This window comes from Zeus faber (genome assembly GCF_960531495.2).
Source record: "Zeus faber genome assembly, chromosome: 1".
In the NCBI taxonomy this organism is placed as follows: domain Eukaryota; kingdom Metazoa; phylum Chordata; class Actinopteri; order Zeiformes; family Zeidae; genus Zeus; species Zeus faber.
Window position 1 is genome coordinate 6751978 of NC_137193.1, and position 22776 is coordinate 6774753.

The following is a 22776-nucleotide window of genomic DNA, read 5'->3' on the forward strand; positions in this document are numbered from 1 at the left end:
CAGCAATAGACATACATTTCTTGTTTTGCGGTGATGATTTTTTGTTTTATCAGAGTGGAGTTTTTGCTGTGTGCACTGCCAGCTTATCTATCTATTTCACAGGGGAGAAAAAGCATTTATCTACTTCTGAGCTGGATTTCAGAGGCATCTGTCTGGCATCAGAGTCCAAACAGAAAAAAGCCGGTTTCCCGTGTTAACCTCTTGGTCGGTGAGGTGGGGCGTGAGGCGCTCCAATGAATCCCTGATCAACTGTAGATTAAAAAATATATTTCAGGAAAGTACACACTGAAAAACATTTTTATCTCCCTCACCCAGCCTTACCACTTTAAAAATGTATTTACCTATCAACCTATGAAAAATAAGCTGATTTATCATATAGCTATAGTTAGGCTTATTGTACTACAAGGAGGGAGCAAAGTTATCGGACAAGTTATTCATTATAAATTAAATACATTCTAAATAAAGAAAGCTTGCCGTAGGGAAAGGAAAAAGAAAAATGGCTTTCTCATCTGCAAAAGAGAAAACCTGGAGCAAGGTACTTAATGCCATTGTCAAAAGGGAGGGAGCTGGTAACCGCACCTCAAACATGCTCTCGTTGGTCTGTCTGGTCTTCAATCAAGCTACAAGGAAACCTAAAATCTCTTTTGTACATTTTAGCAAAGGAAGTGCTTGTCTTTTAAGTTTAATAGAAGACAGAAACATTTCAGAAAAAAAGATTCACACAAAAAAGTTCAGGTCAGAAGCCCTGCGAGAACAGAAATACACTTTTTAGCCTTTATTAAGCCTCATGTGAAGAGCCTTTATCAGTGGACGTAGGATATATTCAGTGATATTTTCAGTGACATCAACTATATCCTGGATATCAAACACATATCCAGGATATAGTATATTTATGATCAATCGCAACATTCTGCATTACGCACAATCGCGCAGGACAGGACAGGTACTCCTCATTGAACGACCAAGTTCCATTCCTACGACCAGGTCTTCAAGGGAAGTGGTCGATAAGCGAGGACCCGCCCCCTTACCGTTATTTCAGTCTTCGAGATTGTGATCGCGAGTGTAGTGAATACTGATAGATTGCGGGAACGAGACTGAGAAAGGGTGATGTGCGATGAGATGCTTGACGCTGGGACGCCGCGCTGCGTAAAATATTATTATATATTATTTTATAAATATTAATAGTATTCTACGCAGTGTACAATACCGACTGGTCGGACAGCTGGTCATAAGCCCGAACAGTCGTTGAACAGGTAGGTCCTTAAGTGAGGAGTACCTGTAATTATTGTCCTGCTCTTTTGCCGGAGTGACTCCAGACTCCGGAGTAATTTGTTTGTTACGAACGTAGCAATCGTGAGTCTTGTATCATTGTTAGTAGGCCATAATATTAAGAACAGTTATATCCATTTTAGTGGTTGACAGGATAGTGGTGTGCTGTGGGATTATTTAAATTAGTTGTTCAGTTATTAAAGCATAACGGTTAGGATATCGCTGTCTCATGACTTAATCTCTGTCGACTACTCACGTATTTGTATGGACACTTTGTTTCCACTGTGCCGAGGCAAAGGGGCTCATCAGGGCCATCCACAAAGCCATGGGCCGTTCATTTTGATCTTCATGGAGCGTTGACATTCCTTTGGAAGAACACTTCGATTTCTTCCTTCTCTTGTGCCCCCAGAGAGGAAAACCTGCGAGACCTTTTTGTGGGCTTTTAGAAGACGTGTCTTTTAAGAGTAAGACAGAATGTCTGAATTGCTAACTAGACACCTCACAAGGACTTTCCTCCTACTCTAAAAAATAGTGATTCTCTGACTCTAAGTGACTTGTTCTGTGATGCACAGTCTGTTTAACTAATAATGTACGTTGCTGTACTTTGTAAAAATTGTCAGAAAAATTATTATTTTAAATGCAATATATTTTTGTATATTTGTTTGTTTTAATTTGTGTCTTCTTCGCTATATGAATATAAAACTTTATAAAATATGAAACTATATAAATATAGAACTTGACAAATATTGTATATAATAATAAAATATATATATACATAAAATTTTAGTTAAATTTCATTTAAATGTTAAACCCCACAGTGCCATGATCCTCCTGCCTTGATGATATCGGTCTCTGTCTCCCTCTAGCTCCCCTTTTCTGCCACTAGGTTCCTCTGTCCCTCTCTGGCTCCCTGTGTCTGGGTTCATGTCACTGCACACCTGTCCCCTGTCAGTTATCACACCACCTGTCTCCCTTGTATTTAACCTGGTGCTCTTCACTCTGTCCATTCGTACTTGTTTCTGCCTGCCTGGCGCTGCCTGGCGCATGTCCTGGCGCTGTTCCCTGTGTGTGCCCTGGACCCCTAGTTCTTCTTTCCTCCCCGGCTCCTCTGCTCCTGGATTCCCTGCCTGGTCGTGAGTCCCTGTCTTCCCCATCATAGTCCCTGCCAGTCCTGATCCCCTGTCTTTTGCCTGTTCCAGATTCTGTGTCCCTGTCAACCCCTTTCAATATTCCCTAACTGTGTCTTGCTATTGGGTTCCTCATCTTGACCATCCCCTCTGTGACACACCAACATTTATTAGAGTCTTTATACAGTATATAAAACCTTTGTGTGCTGTATGAAAAATGAAGGTGTTTTGATAGTTTTGTTTGTGGCAGTTTTGCAGCTGAGATTGTATGTGATGTCTGAAGTTTAGAGAAGGGGCAATGATTGCTCATCGCACTGTCCTCCATCCAGCATTCTCCACACATAGTGTAAGCTGTAACCCCTTTACAGGCTTGATTTCTTGATTCCGTGCATGCTCCTGCCGAAATTGATATCCAGACGGGATCATTTCAGTTGCAGTGCCTGTCCTACGGTATCGGCCTTGAATCTTTTCATTTGTAAATTGCTGCATTGAGGTAAATATTCCCTTATGCACTAATCTGGTTGGGTTTTACTAAATGGTGAAGGGAGTGAAAACATAATCGCTACAATATCCCAACAGGTGGAATTCTTTTTTTTTTACTTTGGTATCAGGTACACTGACATCCACTTAGGCTCACAATTGAAAGCGGCTGAGGAAATAGTCTGAGGAGGTCAGACAGAAGATCGTAGCCAAGCATGTACAATCTCAAGGCTACCAGTCGATCTCCATAGACCTTGATCTTGTGTCCCTCGTGCGCAAGGAAGTGTAAGGCACTATAGCCAACCTCATTAGTAGAGGACACAAGAGAAGAGTTGACTACAGATTGCAGACAATTATTGTTGGAATGGTGGCGAAAGAACCCAGGACAACTGCAAAACAGATTCAAGGTACAACTGTTTCATCTCACACCGTCCATCGCCAACTCAATGAAGGGTTATGGTAAGAGACTGAGAAGGACCCCACTGGCATTCACACGGCAGGAACCTTTTCATATTTCGATGAACTCTTGAAGGAACAGTCTCTTTTGTGTCCACTGCAGAAACTAGGAAATGATGGTAGTTCTTAGAATGCCGTTCTTGAGGGACCCTTTTAAGCTCCTACTCCAGGGAAGCGAATAACCGGCACAAGAGGAAACCTCAGTGGTGTCTTATTTTTGGCTTAGGTTGGTACGGTCTTGCACGGGTTCCTTGTGCTGCATTAGCTCATGTGTCTAACCAATCACTGTGCACTTTCACCTAAAGTAAACATCTTTATTTAGACAATTTATTCCAAAACATTAAAGAGTTTTGGATCCCCTGCCCCGACCTTGGTGCGTACCGGCTCTCGAATGTCCTCCATGCAGCCCAACTGGGTTGCACTGAGGTGAGGTACACTCTTATTCTCTGCGGCAATAAAATTAATAAATTGTTAGATGTATCTATTTTATTGTAGAAGAAACAGTCTTTATTCGTCACGCAACACACCACACTACAACACATGCTTGCACACACACACACACATGCTTTGATGGTGGCCGGTGAAATGGATCCTCTGCTTTTGACCCATTCTGGCTTGTCCTTCCTCCGGGGGCACAGCCAGGAGCAGTGGGCAGCATACGTGGACGCGCCCGGGGACCAGGTGATAAATGTCCATTGCTGGTCAGACAATGATGGGTGCATGTTTTTGGAGGGGGTCCTTACTGACGTGGGGTGGAGGAAACCCCATGTGAGCACGGGGAGAACATGCAAACCCCACACAGAAAGGCTCCTATTTGGGAGATAACCCGCCGGAGCACGGTGCCAACAGCGCCCCAGGTGGGAATCGAACCCAGGACCTTCTTGCTGTGAGGCAGCAGTGGAATGCACTGCGCCACCATGCCACGCACTGCGCCACTGTGCCTTGTATTTTCCAACGTTAATTGAATGAAACAAATCCCTGTGAAAAATTCCTATCAGGGACAAATCTTTTGATTCATTTCACTAAGAAGATTAGTTCACTGATTCACAAAAGATTCTGAGAAAAGTTCTGGTCGAAAACAACGACTGGTTCACGAACAAGTCAACAACCCAGCACTGGACCTTGGGAGAGGCAGCTGACGGCTCGGGGACTAGAATGGGCTGTGCCGGGCCGCGGTAAACGTGGTGGCCTCGGGGATCCTTGGACCCTCTCCTAGGGGACTTCTGAGGGTCCCTGGGGAGAAAAAGGCGAGGCGCAACGCCCAGAAGGGGGACTGCTCGGGATCTTCAGGGGCAGGACTGGGGCCTTGCCTAAGGCTCCGCTCCAAGGTCGCAACCACGCATCTGCTTGCAGTGAGTGGGGGCGGGAGCGAGCAGACAATGGTGCCTGGAGGGGACATCCAGGCCGGGAAGAATGCTGATGACCAGTAAGCCTACAGCTAGTAGGCCAGTCTCCAGGTTGGCCCCGAGTAAGGAACCCCCTGAATGCCACAAAAACCAGGTCCGCTGGGTTTAATGTGCAGACAGAAAAACAAGAACAGGCAACAGACGGGGGTTCAGGAGGGGGCTAGACGAAGACAGAGAGAGACAGAGAACACCAAGGCAGGACAGGATCCTGACAAAAATCTGAGTTTTAATTAATTGTATTATATTCAGTATCTACTGCATTTAGGGGCTGAAATATTGTCTGTAAATACTAGAGGTAAACACTTATATTCTGTTTTTATAAAGGGCTAAGTAAGGTCCAAATAAATGATTTGCCTATTTATAGATCAAACTAATGTGAATACAGCCTACCTCATACTGATATGGTCACATAAATAAATCAGGATTCGGGCTATTACAAGTTAAACTATAATTTAATAAGAAAACTACCATCATGACTCCAGTTGTGTAGTAATAGTATTTTTTGTTGTGATTGCCTTATACAGGAAACATCCAGAAAAGTTGAGGATCTATAGAGTGTGACCAAATTCTCTGTTAAACACAGACATTGAAGAAGTGCAACAGCTGTCCAAACCAAACTGACTGGTGGGCCCAGACTGTCAAGTCCCAGGTGAAAGTTGACCAGCTCATCATTGACATCTTGTGTGACGGTTTAGTCCCCTTTTCAGTTATTGAGCTACCTGCATTCGAAAGCTTGTAATGCTCAGTGACCAGAAAAACTCTACGAGCCAGAATAGATAGTAATAGCAGCTGAGGCCATGAAATCGTTTGTTTAGAGCTGTCAAATATGTGGCAACCACCACTGACTGCTGGACTGCACAGCAACACTGCTTCCTAGGGGTCACATGCCACTAGATTGATGAACACAGCCTCCAAAGACGCTCTGCTGCTCTGTTGTGTAGACCCCTGAGGGGTTTCACATACATTTGAAGTCCTGGCTGTTCCTTTGGAAGACATCGACTCTGAATATCAAATCCATGATAAGGTTGTCAAGACAACTACTGACAGTGGTTTTAATTTCCTTAAAGCTTTTAGGGTGTTTGGGGAGCAAACAGTAATCCCAGAACCTGAGCTGGAGATTAATGAGGATGAAGACGCACCTGAGAATAAACCAGAATATGTAGAGTTCCAGGATATCACTGAAATATTATGTGACAAAAACCACACCCTGGAGTAACAGCAGCAACCACCGTAGCATAGATGTGCCTGCCATCTACTGAATATTGTGGCCACATCAGACAAGCTGGAGAAGGGGGACAAAGAGACTTTCAAACGCCTCTTTCACTCGATATTTGCTCAGTGCACTGAATTATGGAACAAGGTGGGGACGTCAAGTTGGGCAGAGGTGGTGGAGAATGAGTATGATCTGCAACTCATCTGTCCCAACCAGACAAGATGGAATTCCACATTCATGGCAGTGAAGCGGGTTGTCCGAATTGTCAAGGAGAAAGGAGTGGAGGCCCTGAGCAATATATGTTCCAAGTTCAAAATAAAGATGTAACTATAATTATATTGTATGTATAGAGTACGCACACAGATTCAAGAGGTTTTTTCGTCACATACATATACATACTTCCATACATACAGTATATGCAGTGAAATGTCAATGCAACGCACCCGGTGATTATGCACAATATGTTCTAGACTGAACACATACACACACACACACACACACACACACACACACACACACACGGACACGCATACACCTTTTGTTCATTAATTTACGTTACTTCATGTCAGTATAAAAAAGGAAAGTTATTTTTTTTGTTGTCTTTCTTTAAGATTATAAGCACCTGAACAAAAAATTATAAATACTTGGCTGAAGCATGAATACATTCCCATACTCATTTTCATAAATTTTAGGTCGAGCGCTGCACAGCTGTCATTTCTGGAGGAGTACACGGCAGTGATGAAGCCTATGGCATCATTTCTCAACATTCTCCAGGTCGAAGCAAACATGGTTTGGCTTCTCCCCACCATCTATCTTCTGGAAGACAAGTTGGCAAATATGGAGACCTCTGTCAAAGTGTGCCCCCAACTCCTACAGTGTCTCCAAGATGGCCTCAACAAGTGATTTCGGGAAATTAAGAAGGACCCCGAGCTCATTGTTGCAGCCATTGTCATGGAAAAACAACATTTAACACATTAAGAGAAAGATTAGGAAACTTAGGAATTAACTTTAAATTGATCTTAATTACAACTTCAAATAAATAGTATGCATACCATCCTGCTCCTGAAGTTCAAAACCAAGTGGACACACAAAGAAAGCTTGGAAAGTTTTCTTGCAGCCTATCAAATTATTCATATATGATGTTTTACAATGTGTGGTAGCCTGGGAAAACCCTTCACATGGTGACATTTTATCATATTCTTTTTTTTATATATCTGTAAACTAGAAACACTCCCCTATTCATATGTTTTTGAATGATGCTATCTTTCTCAGATCCAGAGTTATACGCTTTTTAATTCTTCATGTGTCTAAAACTACAAAATTAGGAAAATGTCACCCACCGCAGATTTTAGGTACATTTTCTGCTGTTTGACAAGCTATGACTTGTTATGACAGGGGTGCGGCAAACTGTTCGTAGATAATCAACCTCAAATTTTCCCCCTCACTTGGACCCATTCAGCCAGCTCCAAAAATGCAAATAGGTTGGAGGACCAACAAAGCCACATGGCTACTTGCCACATGGCCACTTGACATCCTGCTGAATGGGAACTTGACACCCTGCTGAATGGGGCAATCTCTGCATTGTTCTTGTGTTTTGGGGGAATGTTGAACAGCGCCATCGACACACAACTGCTTTGTTTTTAAAAAAGCTTTTTTTTTAAACAGTAAGAATACGTTTTATAAAAGTGGAATTATTTAGGAGTTTAAAAGTGTGGACAACACATCAAAATATACAGTCTGTCCTTAATATAAGTTTTTGTATATCAGCCTAGGTGTGTCTTTAAATGTATAAATTGTGTGTCTGCCAAATATCTTCAAAGTTCTTAGAGTTATTATGTGGTCTAACCCCACCCTACCCCAGCTACACTCTGAGAGCCTGTTTGGGGCTGCCTCTTTTTATTTTATTTTTGCCCCTGGCTGCATTTGCAGGTGGCCTTGAGAACCTTGTCCATTGCTACTTGTTCATAATCTGCATCACCAGCCTCAACGGACTTCATCAAATTATCAACTTCTTCTGTTGTAACAACAAAGGGCGTATTGTTCGTCTCCTCTGGTGGTTCTTGAAAATATTCAGTTTCATCGTCACATTCAGGTTGAAATCGGCTGCTTGAAATGTTCTCCAAGATTCAGCAACAATGTTGTTCCTTGGCGTCGCTGTCAGAGAACTGAGTATCATCGCGGAAAAAGAAGTCCAGTACGCGCTGCTTACGCTGACCAGGATCTATCACACTGGTCAGATTAACCCTCTGAAGTCCAAGCTGAATTCATAGAAGCTTGATTTTGGTGTGGTCTGATATTTATCTAAATATATCAACTTAACACACTCTTAATCCAAAGTAGTTGATATATCTATATGAACGAAAATCACAGCAACATTGATATGTCATCAATAGTTTGGTCAGTGTCATTATGCAGCTTTTAGATAGATCCAAAACACACAAGATATAAAGAGTATGTTTTGTATTTTGTGTTGTCGCCAGATATGTTGTCATAGCACACACTACAATATATTGACAAACTGTTTTGTCAATACAAAAGTTGTTCATCGAGGGTATTTAATGAAGTCAAAATAGTTGATAAATCTGATGTCTAAATAGGTAAAAACAAGGTTTTATCACTTAACATTTTTGAAAACGTCACACAATCTCTATACAAAAACTCAAAAAAGATTTTCGGTGACGACTCAAGCAACTCTAGAACCAACAATCACATTCAAGTCAAATGAAAATTTGGATTCATGAACAAAATATATATTTAGAGGAGTAGGAGCATGCAGTCTTGGCCTGCTAGCTGCTAAAGGTGCAAGATAATTTTCTGTGGCAGCTTGTAGAGGTGCTCTCAAACTGTAAACACAAATTTTGTGTGTACGGAAATGTCACAAAATTCACTTCTGTCAAAAAGCCGGAACGTCAAGCAGCATTCCCAGAGGTACCACCACTTAGCCATTGTACAACAAATAATTCTAAAAAACCCTAAATGTACAATTATTACGACAAAGTCATAGTTTTAGAGTTTTCTTCTATATAATGGTGAAATGGTATGGGGCAGATTTGGAACTAACCTGATTATTCATCTATTGTTAATGATGTCAATAATGTATTACGGAAAACTGACCCTGGATCTGCAATCAAATATACAATCATCGCACTTGTCTTGGAAATGTCCAATGACATCGTTGATGGATCCTCGGCACAGATTCATATATGTTTAAAAACGCAGTTCTGGTTGTGCTGCAGTCTGAATTTGAATGTACCATAGTTTGTCCTGAAATACGACAATTCTGTCCTTGTAGGATTATTTGGTTTTCGGCATCTGGCAACACTGATGCCGAGTGTAAATCAGTCACATTCAATGTGAATTATGCAAAAAGCCACTTTTACTTCAGACTTAAATTGAGTCCTCAGTACTCATTTTGTTTCTCAGCCAAAGATTCCCTCTTTGGGCGACTCCCGACTACTGAGTCATTTCAAACATTTGTTTGTGATGAACAGATCATTTGGAGCTTAGCATCACTAATCCATAACAATAAATCAATACATTCAACTTGGTAAAAGGCTAATATCTGAACATGCGATAATACTCACAATAATGCTTTGCAGCCGCCATTTCCGAGTAACCAACCAATGTATTTGTTTCATTAAGTTCACATGATATGTGATGTAGTATGTTTATTTGCTTATGCATGTGTACTTATTCACTAACAGCTGTTCATAATCCCATTTGTTACGTTGAGTACCAAGAAAGCTGTGTGCTTTAATGTTTCAATATCTGTCCTCTTTCTCCCTCAGGATATTCTTTACAGTCACAACATGAGCCCACACACACACACACACACACACGCACACACACACACACACAGCCCGACAAATGCCTTCCACTCAGAAGAGTGTCTGTGGCTTGCTAATTTCATAGATTAGTTACAGGAGCAGCTTTTAGAATTGCTATCTGAGGGAACATTTTCGAAAGGGGACCTCTGTGTAACCTTGCCGATTCAACACTGTCCGCCAGACTTACGCTCATTCTCCCAGTAATAAATTCAGACACAAAAGAATACCCTTGCTCTTGCCCCCCCGCCATGCTGTGAACATAGGGCCCTTTTGATGTGTCCCGTCACCAACTCCCTCGACTGCGATATTCAGCCACAAGTGCACATTCCTGCCAAATGGCTGCATGTCAATTAAATTGTTTAAGCAACGGAAAGGACAACAAGGACAAATCCTGAGCCAGTATTGTCAAGTGGAATCACCTTGCCATAGGAATGCAAGTGGAATTGAAACCGCTAATAGACTACATATAGAAATAACTGCAGATACCAGAGATTAAACCATCGTTAATTTCCCCTTAAATGGGGTTATAATTAACCGAGGTTCAGGAGTAGAAAGCCCACCCCACCACACCACACCACAGCACAGCACAGCACACACACGCTTTGGATGGTGGCCGGTGAAATGAGGCCTCTGCATTTAACCCATCCTGGCTTGTCCTTCCTCCGGGGCGACAGCCAGGAGCAGTGGGCAGCATACGTGGATGCGCCTGGGGACCAGGTGATGAGTGTCCATCGCTGGTCAGACGATGATGGGTGCATGTTTTTGGTGGGGGTCCTTACTGACGTGAGGTGGAGGAAACCCCATGTGAGCACGGGGAGAACATGCAAACTCCACACAGAAAGGCTCCTATTTGGGAGATAACCTGCCGGAGCACGGTGCCAACAGCGCCCCAGGCGGGAATCAAACCCAGGACCTTCTTGCTGTGAGGCAGCAGTGCAATGCACTGCACCACCGTGCCACAAAAGCATTCGTTTTTCGCGCACGGGCGGCGCGGAGAGGCAGGCGCCGCAGCCTGGTCATCATGGAAGGGGGACTTTTCCATTTTTTCACAAGAGATTTTCTGGAGTTGTTCTTGTCTCTTTTTTCTATGTGATTTCTTTGTGAAATGTGTGCATGTTAAGGGCTATATGAATTAACTTGATTTTTGTGACTTAGACTTTCTAAGAACTGATAATGTCATGTAAATGCAAAGTGTAATAACTGCGCATAATGTCATAAAAATGTAATAAAAATAATAATGTAATAACCAGTTGATAATAAATTGGTTGTAATAAAACTGCTGAGCAAATAACATAATAACTTTTTGCACATATTGTAATATCTTTAATATCTCTTTGATTCGCAAAGGTTGACCACTTGACTTTCCACAACATTTATACAGATTCATTATACTTACAGTATACAATTCATCATCATCCAGTTCCAGCATCTCAGCCAATGTATCTCTGTTAAAGATTTAAGTCAGATACTGTCAAGTCTCTTCTCGGAAGAGGTGAGAAACTCTACCTACGGTGCTATGCACCAGCCAAATAGACTCTCATACTAGCTTCAACATGGCATGGTTTAGAAGTACATTAACCTATGATTTGTCATATTATTTTTTAAATGTTGCCCACTTGGTATCCACTGCAGCCTGGTCATCATGGAAGGGGGACTTTTCTGTGGAAGCTTCTCAAGATTTCTTCCATTTTTTCACAAGAGGTTTTCTGGAGTTGTCCTTGTCTCCTTTTTTTTATGTGATTTCTTTGTGAAATGTGTGCATGTTAAGGGCTATATGAATAAACTTGATTTGACTATTTAAAGTAAATAACATAGTAATGTCCATAGATAGGGTAAACTTGAAAATTGATGTTCATCTCAATTTAAGAGAGATCCACAGAGACCTGTTGAGAAGTGATCTCAACAGGTAAGTATGGCATATTGACATCCTCAGAATCAGATAAAAGATAAGAATCTGTGCGATTCCTAGGACGACACCCATGGTCAACTTGTAAGCCAGAACAAGGACGAGGGTTAGAGCCAGCATTATTTCTGTAAGACAGTCTTTTTCAGCCACCCATCTAGACTGACATACAATAGTCCCCATACCCCTCAGCAAAATGGCCAATCGGTAAGACAGTGAGCTTTTCCCAAAAATGGCCCAGGGGCAGGGTCACCCATAAGGGGACAAAAAAGGGAAAAGCTTTTTGGGACCTAGCCGCTAGGGTGGCTCAAGGAGGCCAGCAATAATCATGTTCATCCTAAATATAAGTAGTGATAACCACATTTTATTTTAAACCAAAATTATAAAATAATAATAATAATAGCTTTATTTATATATATTAAAATCACAGTTTACAAAGTGTTTTGACAGATGAAATCAAAGCAGAGTGCTCGGGTCATGAATTTAAAAGATAAAGGAACATTAACAAACAAGAAATAATTTAATTCATTACATTGGAAAAGTGGATAAAGAGATAATACAAATAAATAAAGAAATAGATAAATTAATAAATAAACAGACAAACAAACAAATAATAAAAAAAGAAATAATAAAATAAATAATAAAAAAAAAAAAAGAAATTGCAAATTTCAAAAAGTAAAGAAAGGGGGCAACATCACATTAAAGCAGATCTATAAAAATTGGTTGAGGAAGTTATTTAAAAGAAGTTACTGACGCTGCACTGATAGAAAAGGCATGATCACCTTTAGTTCTAAGTTTAGAGTTTGGAACAGCCAAAGGGGCCCACCTGAGGATCTGAGGCTGCAAACTGACTCAAATGGGGTCAACAAATCTGTTATGTAGCTTGGAGTCAGACACAGACATCCTTTAAATGTGATCAGTAAAATCTTAAAATTGATTCTGAACGCAACAGTGAGCCAATGGAGAGAAGCCAGGATTGGGGTGGTACAGGATTTAGAAAATACTCACCATTACTTATTAAAACCAAAAATATATAAAATGTATGTATTGTTGTTTTAGTAAAATGTAGCCTGTTTTATAATAAAAACCCCCACTCCTGAAATGGAGTCATTTTTTTTTTTTTTTCAAAACATCAAAAGTGCAACGTGGGCGGCCACATGACCTGAGAAATTTTCTGATCTAAACTAATTACTATGTAATGTTGGAGTGAATTTCCCTGCTATGCCAGGAAGTGTACATAAATCAGGATGCGGGGGAAAAAAAGAGGGAGCTTTAGACCCAAATAATAATGTAATGACCAACTTTTTTCAGTCAGCCCAGAAAACTGCTCCCAGCCAGACTGAAGAGACAAACGATGACAGCTAATGTTACTAGCCAAGAGTTAGCTAGTGTCAGTGAAGTTGCCACCACCACCTGTGAGAAAGAGGATGATGTGTATAATAGCGAAGATATTCTGCATTTAACCCTGACACCAGGAACCCTCAGGGACTTCTGTGGAGGGCGTTGATAATGATGTGGTTGAGTCTACTTCTACGGAGACAACCAAAAACACAAGCTGCTGGACATGAACAGCAAGTCTGTGAGAGTGGCATCGACCCCAGGAGCTATAAGGATAAATGAAAGTGGCCCGGCAATATTCCCCATGTAGAGAGAGAAAACATTGTTAGAGCACTGGCAGGTGCTGACAGCGCTACTTTGTGAAAAGGTTTGTCAGCTAAAGATTCCGAAGGAAAGCCTTTCCCAGACTATTTGTCATAAGCAGCAAATGCACATGAGAAAAGGAGACTGGGTGTTGTTTAGTTGTTGTAACAAGTCATTGTACTGTGTTCCATGCATTCTCTTTTCTGATGAATCAGAGACAACGTCCACAAGCGCTTCAAACAGCCGAGAGGGGTATAGGGTGTCCACAAAGTGTTTAGGGTGACAACGAAGTGGCAATAACTCTGCAGTAAATTACTGGAGCAAGAAAATAGAAGCCCACATAAACACTGCTACTGGTAGTGGTGGAATCTAAAGCATTCCCTTTCAGAGGTGTTGATGGCCAGTTCCAAAAGGAATTCCAAACATGAGTAATAAAAAGAGGATTTTGTTGAGAGATTATTAGCTGTAACATGATTGTGACGAGGCGGCAGCCATTATGGCTGCTTGCAAAGGCGCTACTCGTTGATATTGCACATTTTAGTATTTTTATCCGTTTTATATCACTATGTCGGCTAAAAAATCATCAGCAGTGATCTCCTATGGCCGTGATGCACTCGTGGATACATATTTTTCTCTGAATTACTTTTTATCTGCGGATCCAGAGTGGCCCATGGAGATTTTACGCACCAACACTTTCAACAACAACAACAACAACAATGGAGCCGCTGTTCCACAGCACAATGGTAAAAGTGGCGGTTCCCTGGTCACTATGAGGATGCAACCTTACCGTCCACCTCTGCCAAGCATCATTCTTGCTAATGTCCAGTCGATGGAGAACAAGATGGATGAACTTCGACCGAGGATTCAATTCCAACTGGATACATGAAACTGTTGCATCCTTTGCCTGACAGAGACATGGCTGAACGCGCTGGTGCCGGATGAAGCCATTCGTTTAGCAAGTCCTTCTCCGTCTTCCACGCCGACAGGTCGAAGGAGTCGGGGAAATCCAAGGGTGGAGGCGTCTGCCCCAGGATAAACAGCTGCTGGTGTAACTCCAACAACATCAAGACTCTCTCCCACTCCTGCTCGCCAAACCTGGAACAGCTGACCATCTCATGCCGTCCATTCTATCTCCCCTGGGAATTCAGCACGGTCATCATCACAGCGGTTTATGTTCAGCCGCAAGCAGACACCAACACAGCACTATTGGACCTATATGATGTGTTGTGCGGACTTCAAAACAAACATCCCGACGTGGCTGTGGTGGTGGCTAGGGACTTTAACAGTGCAAAACTTAAAAAAGTTCTGCCTAATTTCCATCAACACATCACATGTGCCACCAGGGGAGATAGAACTTTGGACCACTGTTACACACCGTACAAGAACGGATACAAGACTTTCTCGCTCCCTGATTTTGGGAAATCTGACCCACAGCCATTGCTGTGATCCCTGTTTCCAAGCCATGCATCACGTGTGGATGGTAGTGACGAGGGACGTAAAGTGGTGGTCGGACCAATCAGAGACTGCACTTAAGGACACTCTTACTGACGTAGACTGGGACATGTTCCAATCAAGTTCCAGTGATGTAAGTTTACGGAAGTTGCTACGAGCTTCATAGCCACGTTAGCGGACAGCATTGTTCCCACGGTAAGAGAAAACCGTAGAAACCGTGGGTCGATAAATCCATCTGCGGCGCTCTGGATGCTTGCACGGCCGCATACAACGACGGTCTTGTATCTGGAAATATGGACAAATACAAAGCGGCATCATACAAACTGCAGAGGGTGGTGAAGGAAGCTAAATGGACGTACAGCAGGGGTGGGCAAACTTTTTGGCTCACGGGCCACATTGACTTTTAAAATTTGACAGACGGGCCAGTTCAGCACAAGATGCATACATATCAAACATAAACAGAAAAAAAGCATTATAGTGTTAATACACTTACCTTTTAGTGGGAACAGTGTTGTTGATCATCCATTTTTGCCAGTGCATCCAAGTCTGGTGTTAGTTTTGTTGTGGCAATTCTCAGAACAGATCTGAGGTGTTCATCACTCAACTGGGATCTGTGGGTTGCTTTAGCTTGCTAGCTAGCTTCGGCAATTAATTCAACAGGGCGAGTCAATGTCCTGCGTGATAAGCAAATTTTTTCAAATTTGTTCTTGCTCCCAGGACACAAGATACCTGCTGTCTCTACCATGCACTCTTTGAGAAACTCCCTTTCGGAGAAAGGCTTGCTGGCTTTTGCTAATTTGAATGTCAGCAAATAACTTGCCTTCGTGCTTGATTCTTGGATGGCAGTTTGTCGGATAAAGGTGTTTTGCTGAGCCTGCAAGACAGCTGCCAACCTCTGAGCGGTAGCCGTCAGTTATGCGTTGATTGGTTGTTAGCGTAATTAGCATGCTTGGTAGAAAAGTGAGGGCTGATGTATTCCTTTAAAACAGCAATCGTTTCTTGGCAAATAAGACATACAGCCTTTGACCAGACCTAGGTAAAAAAGTATTTAGTTGTCCATTCCTTATTAAACACTCGGCACTCACTGTCGACTTTTCTTTTCTTTGGCCCACTCATTGTTGCAGATGGGTTCAGAGTAGTAGCAGAGTAATAACAAAGAGTAGCTCGGGCCCCGCAAAATCAAGTCACTGCGCCTAATGCGCCACCTGGTGAAACGCCAGGCATTACAGGTCAAGGTGAAATGAATGCAGTCATAATTATGAATTCTGTACCAATCTTCGGCGGGCCGGATTAAAAAGACCAACGTTTGCCCATCCCTGATCTACAGGGACAGAGTAGAGCAACAGATGGAGCAATGGGACACCAGACGCTTGTGGCAGGGGCTGTGGACTATTATGAACTACACTGCTAGCTCGCCGGCTAATTGGAATTACACCACTGGGGATGAGCGCACACTCTCAGAGTCCGAGCATGATGTCAGGAGTGCTCTGATGCATGTGAACACCAGGAAAACTGCGGGCCCAGATGGCATATCTTGGCGAGTACTGAAGACCTAGCCCCGGTTTTCACGAGGATATTCAACGCCTCCCTGGCCGAGTCAGTAGTCCCATCCTGCTTCAAGAGGTCCACCGTCATCCCTGTACCGAAGAACCCCTCTCCAGCCTGCTTGAATGACTACTGTCCGGTGGCCCTCACCTCGGTGGCCATGAAGTGCTTCAAGAGGCTGATTTAGGATTATATTTGCGCCTCTCTCCCTCCACCTTGCACCCGCTTCAGTTTGCATACCGGCCGAACAGATCCACGGACGACGCGATCTACCAGGTACTGCACATGACGCTCATGCACCTGGATGGCCGGGATGGACCCTGTGAAATTGCTGTTCATCCACTATACTGTAGTTCAGCTTTCAATACCATAGTCCCCCACTAGACTGGCTGTCAAGCTGTGGGAGCTATGACTGAACACTCCGCTGTGTGCCTGGATCCTGGACATCCTCTCAGCCCGGCCCCAGGTGGATAGGGTGAGGAGGCACATGTCCAGCTCCCTTACGCTGAACACAGGACTTCGTCCTCAGCCCCCGACTGTAATCCCTGCACACACATGACTGTGTAAAAGTACCACTGGAACTACCCTCCCGTCCCTGCAGGACTTATACACCAGGAGGTGTAGCAGCAGAGCCTGCAGGATCATGAAGGATACTCATCACCCCAACAGCGGACTGTTCCAGCTGCGGTGGTCGGGCAAGCACCTCCACAGTCACACAGCGAGAGCAGAGTGACTGAGTTTCTTTCCGCAAGCCATAAGGACTGTCAATGCTGAACTCACCAGGGGTCGTAACAAAAAACACTGAGTCACTCACACATGCCACACTTCCTTACTGTACTGTATGTAGCATAATGTACTTCAAGTTACTGTATCACGGTTCTGGGTTACTGCATACTGCGCTGTATTGCAGTTCTGTTCCGTGTTACTGTATTGCTGTGTAGTACTGTTGTATACTGTACTGTATATCTCCATGCACACTTTATTCACATGCACTTGACTGCACATATCTGTATATACAAATAGTCTATCCCATATACATAACTCTATTCCCTTTAATTCTATTTTGTACCCCCACTCTGTATTACCTCTTTGAGTCTTATTTTATTTTAATTAAATTTAATTTATATTATTCTATTCACTTCCAGCATTACATTTTAGGAATCAGTTAGTTTCAGTTAGTTAGCTTTGTAGGAATTCGGTTAGCTATTAGCTATTATGTTCAGTTTCATAACTATTGTACATAATCTCGGTTGGTTGCAAAGACATTTCACTGCATACAGTATGTGGCAAATAAACCTCTTGAATCTTGAATCTTGAACACTCTTTTTGGCATCTAGAAATCTAACTTTCAGATGGGGCGTGAGAGATCTTGGTAATATTCAAAATGGAAATATTTTAAGGCTTGAGTGATTGCAATATACGATTCTGTGACGTGAAAGCATCTACAGTGGAAAAATCAAAGAATATAGAAAGAGACGGCTACCAGCCCACTATCCAATGGCGGCTGCGCTCTCAGAATGAATTCAATGAACCGCGTGGAAATCACATTCTCATCCATTCACGGGGAAAGACTCCAGTCAATCTGTTACTCTAGAATATGGGATGCCGTCCCAAATATATCACAATTTGAGCAGAATGTCCTGCTTCTGAGATACAAGTCTAATGGCAAGAGATGGATAATAAACAAATGTTTTATTGAGTTTGTAGACGCCCCGACACACTCTTTAGCAGTGTGTCCAGACCGGTGGTCTGTGTTTCAGGAAAAGACAGGATGCTCCCTCCACCGCCTGAGTGATACACGATTTAGTGTGCAAATTGACATGGTAACACCTATTACTCGGCAACTCCCCAGTGTGATTAAAGCACTCGATTGCATAATATCATGGCCTTATCAGACGCACGAGGACTGAGAGAATATTTCACATAATTTATAACAGTTGTCAGGTGTACTGTCTGGGTAAAACTACTGGAACATATTGAAGATAGGAATTTGTTCCTGCAGAGGTGCAGCCTATGTTTGGAAGGGTGCAGCAAACATTGAACCTCTACATCAGGACATAATTTATTTGAGAACTGAGTGGGATTCAATGCTTGCCTCAAAATATAGCCCATGCAATGGGCATCCCACCTGAGTTAACCCAGAGCAGGCAGAGAAAGCGCCAATGCACTGAAGAAAGGTCAGATGCACAGGAGACTCCTGACAATTACAAATTCTGTGTATTAAGTTGTAGGTGACAGTATCATTACACAGGTGACTTCAAGATTTCAGTTAATCAGGGACATTTGCAACGGTTTCAAGGGAATACTCATGTTCCAGCAGTTAAGTGAGGAGGATCTGAAAGTCATCTTGTAGAAATTTATAACAAAATATTCCAAGGATCTATCTGAAGATTTGGAAAAATGAATGCTCCATCTGAGTATGTATGTATGTATGTATGTATGTGTATGTGTATGTGTGTGTGTGTGTGTGTGTGTGCGTGTGCGTGTGTGTGTATGTGTGTCTCTGCTATTTGAACGAGGCAACAGTCAGGGTAAGTGTCATGGAAGTGAGACACTTTATAGCCAATAAATAAAACTTCAATAAATTAATATTATTTTTACATTTTGGGCTCCAGTTATTATTATTTATTTATTGTATTTTTTAATGCAGCTAAAAATATAATAACCAGCCAATCATGTAATAACTTATTACATTATACACAAAAAGTTATTACATAATTGGTTAACACATTTTATTACATTATTGGTAAGTTATTACATTATCAACTTTTATTACATTAGGAACAGAAAGATTATTACGTTATTAGAAGTTATTACATATTGGTTGTTATTTTATTATTTGCTCCAACAAGCCCACAGTGGAACGTTGTTTTTAGAAGTCTGGGAAAAACACCTGCAATAGTATGGGAATATTATTATTTTTATTTTGATGATATCTGACAGCATACCTCCAAGGCCGTGCGGCTCTCTGTCAGTTCCGCTCTTAAGTGTCATTCCCTAGGTTTTTTTGTTTGGATTTTTTCCCCAGAGGCTACTCATGGAGGACAGTCATTTTCAGTAAGCAAACGCAGACCTTATGTGGCCGGAGGTTACAGACGTTCAAGGGAACCTTTTTTTATTTTTATTATTGTTATTTTCTTAACGCCATCGAGCGAAGAACCTGACACAAATCCACATCTCTGGGGTGCAACGTGCAGTTATTAATTACCAATGGAAGTAGCAGGGTGAATGTCACAGTGAAGGTCGTATAAACGAAAGGAAGAGAAAAAAAAATCTCACGATGGAAATCATGGATTCTTCAAAGCGTAACATCAGATATTATTTTAAAGAGAAGCAACATTATTGATTTAATTAAGATACAGGGAAATTACATGGGCCCTGACAAGTTCAATGTAAGGACACATTTTAGGCACACGGGGAAACGACAGCCCTATCTCTGCATATTGTTATATTGTACTGAAAGTAATTTTTAATCGTTTTTTTCATTTTACGATAAAAACATTTATATGATAAAATCAACTCGGTGTCACGCTTTTTCGTGCTCATAGTCACAAAAATGTATCTATTGAATCATGACCTGGAGTTCAATTGTCGGACTTTTTCGTGCTACACATAATGAAATTTAAACCGATTAATTTGAATGAGGAGATTTTCTTCGACTTTAGAATGGGGTCAAGGGGAAGGAGGGGGGCGCAGATACATACACTAAAACTAAAACTAACCAGACAAAAGTTGGGGTAGGGACCATGGATGTATTAAAATTCTAAATGGAAAATGGATGTGCATAAATTTTGTTCTCAAAAATTAAAGCGGAATACTGATTTAGCTTTTTCTCTATTGAATGGTTTATTAAATTCAAGGATGGGCGAGAATATTGATAAAGGGTCATACCCTAAATATGAATTTCATTCATAGATACAATTTAACTGGATATAAATGTCAGCATTTGTGTGCCTGTGTACCCATCAGCCAGTGCGGTAAACATTTTCATGGTAACAGCAAGCTCCAGCAATCCGAGATGTCGCTGTTACACTTAGGATTATGGGTAGTGTAGTCTCCATTACCTTATTGTTAATTATCATGAATAAAAAATGTTTTTCTTCCAACAAGGTTGATATTGGAAGTTCAGATGTTCTTGTAGTTATAAATATATACTGTATACTGTATACTGTATACTGATACTGTCACGACACAAAATGCTGGACACAACGGAGGCTCGGGAGTAGGTAAAAAAAATCATGGGTTTACTAGAAAAAACAGGCCAGGTCAAAACCAGGAGATCAGTCCGTACAGCTGCAACCCGAAAGCGGTAGGCGAAACACGGTCAGGACCAGGTAGGCAAGGACATAGACAGCTTGGTGGAAGAGACTAGACAATCTGACACTGCAAAAATGAACCACACCGGCAATACCAGGAAGCCGATTGGGAGGGCCAGAACTCAAGGAAAGACCGAATCTGAAATGGAAGGAAAAATAAACAGGATAGGTGACAGAATAACACATGGCAACTTTAGTTGAGACTGAACCTAAGTTGTGAAAGAACTAAAAAGGGCAAAACAAGGAGCAGAATAAACTAATAATGAAACAGGGGAAAACCATGACAGCACGACCTTCATGTTTCACCTTTATCCCAACACAACCAGTACCAATTTCCGGCATAAGCACCCACCTTAAACCAATTTCAGGTCTCACATACACACAGTGTCAGGCTCAAGCTTCACCCCATCTCCACCAGTATCAATATTCCGCTCAGCTTCTGCAGAAAGGAATCTATCCGAACACTCTCCTGAAGACCTTATTCCACTGTAAAACCACTTCTGGTTTCATCTAGTTCAAAGTGTTTTATTTGTTTTACAACACAAGGAAATTCGGTACAATGAAATTCAGGGCATGACAGGCAACAACTGCGTAGTGGGCATACAAAGATAAAATATATCAATTTTTTAATAAAATAAGAAAAAAAAAGAATAACAGTTGATGTTACAAATACGGGCAAGAGGTCACAGTGTTTGTACATAAAATGAAAATAAGAAAAATTATCCTAAAACGGAAACTAAAATAATTGAAACATTGTAGCAGTTCCAACAGAAATAGGTCAGTCTATTGCACAAGATATGGATATAAATATAAAGTGAAGGAGTGCCGGTGGATATGTTCATGTAGTTGTGGTGATGTACATTTAATTTAAATAGGTGACTACGGATGTTGCAGGTTGAGAAGCTTGATGGCCTGAGGGTAAAAACTGTATGTGAGTCTGGTAGTCTGTGCCTGGATGCTCTGGTAATGTTTACCAGATGGCAGCAGCGTGAACAGTCCGTTGCCTGGGTGGCTGTCGTCCTTTATGATTTTCCGTGCTTTCCTAAGGCATCGTGTGCGATAGATGCCTTGTACGGAGGGGAGGTGGCAGCCAATGATGCGCTCCGCTGTCTTTACCACCCTCTGGACGCATGGCGATCAGCAGCGGAGCAGCTGCTGTACCAGCTGGTGATGCAGCCAGTGAGAGTGCTCTCAATGGGGCATTGGTAGAAGCTGGTAAGAGTCCTGACAGACATGCCAAACTTCTTGAGTCTCCTCAGGAAGAATAGGCACTTTTGGGCGGTTTTATTGCCGTGTCCGATTGCCTGGACCAAGAGAGGTCATAACTGATGGACACACCGAGGAACTTGAAGCAGGAGACTCTCTCCACTTCAACTCCATCGATGTGGATGGGGGTGTGCCGCCCCCCCGATGTAGTTTCCTGTCTTCCACGATCATCTCTTTAGTCTTGCAGATGTTGCGAGAGAGGTTGTTATCCTGGCACCACGTTACCAAGACACTGATTCACTGCAGGGATGCATCGGTGATGCATTGTGTTGTAATGGAGATTTGAGAGCAAGATTTTGAAATGACCACAGAAAAAAACAACCCTAAGATTTACTGCCAGCGATCGCTGAAGGAGTTTCCTGTAGAGAGAAAAAATTAGCTCATATATTCGATTAATTGATCATTTCTTACGTTGACAAAAGCATGATTACATAGGGAATTGAGCCTACAGGGACAAGCTGGAGTCGGACTACCACAGTTCCAACCCCAGACACATGTGGTGTGGACTGCACACCATCACAGACTATAAAGGGAGAAACAGGAGTGATGCCCAGCCAGCCGCCCCTCTTCCCGATGAACTCAACACCTTCTACGAATGGTTTGAGGTGAGCAACATCAGCCTGGCTGCAATGCTAGCGGAGGACCAGGATGACTGCACTCTGTTCCGGTCTACGGCTGACGTAAGGAGAGCTCTTAAAAGAGTAAACCCTCGGAAGCCTCCAGGGCCTGATGGCATTCCAGGATATGTCCTCAGAGCGTGCACTGACCAGATGGCGGAGGTATTCACCTCCATATCTAACGTCTCCCTGATCCAGGCTACAGTCCCCATCTGCTTCAAACAGACAACCATTGTCCTGGTACCAAAGAAACAACCC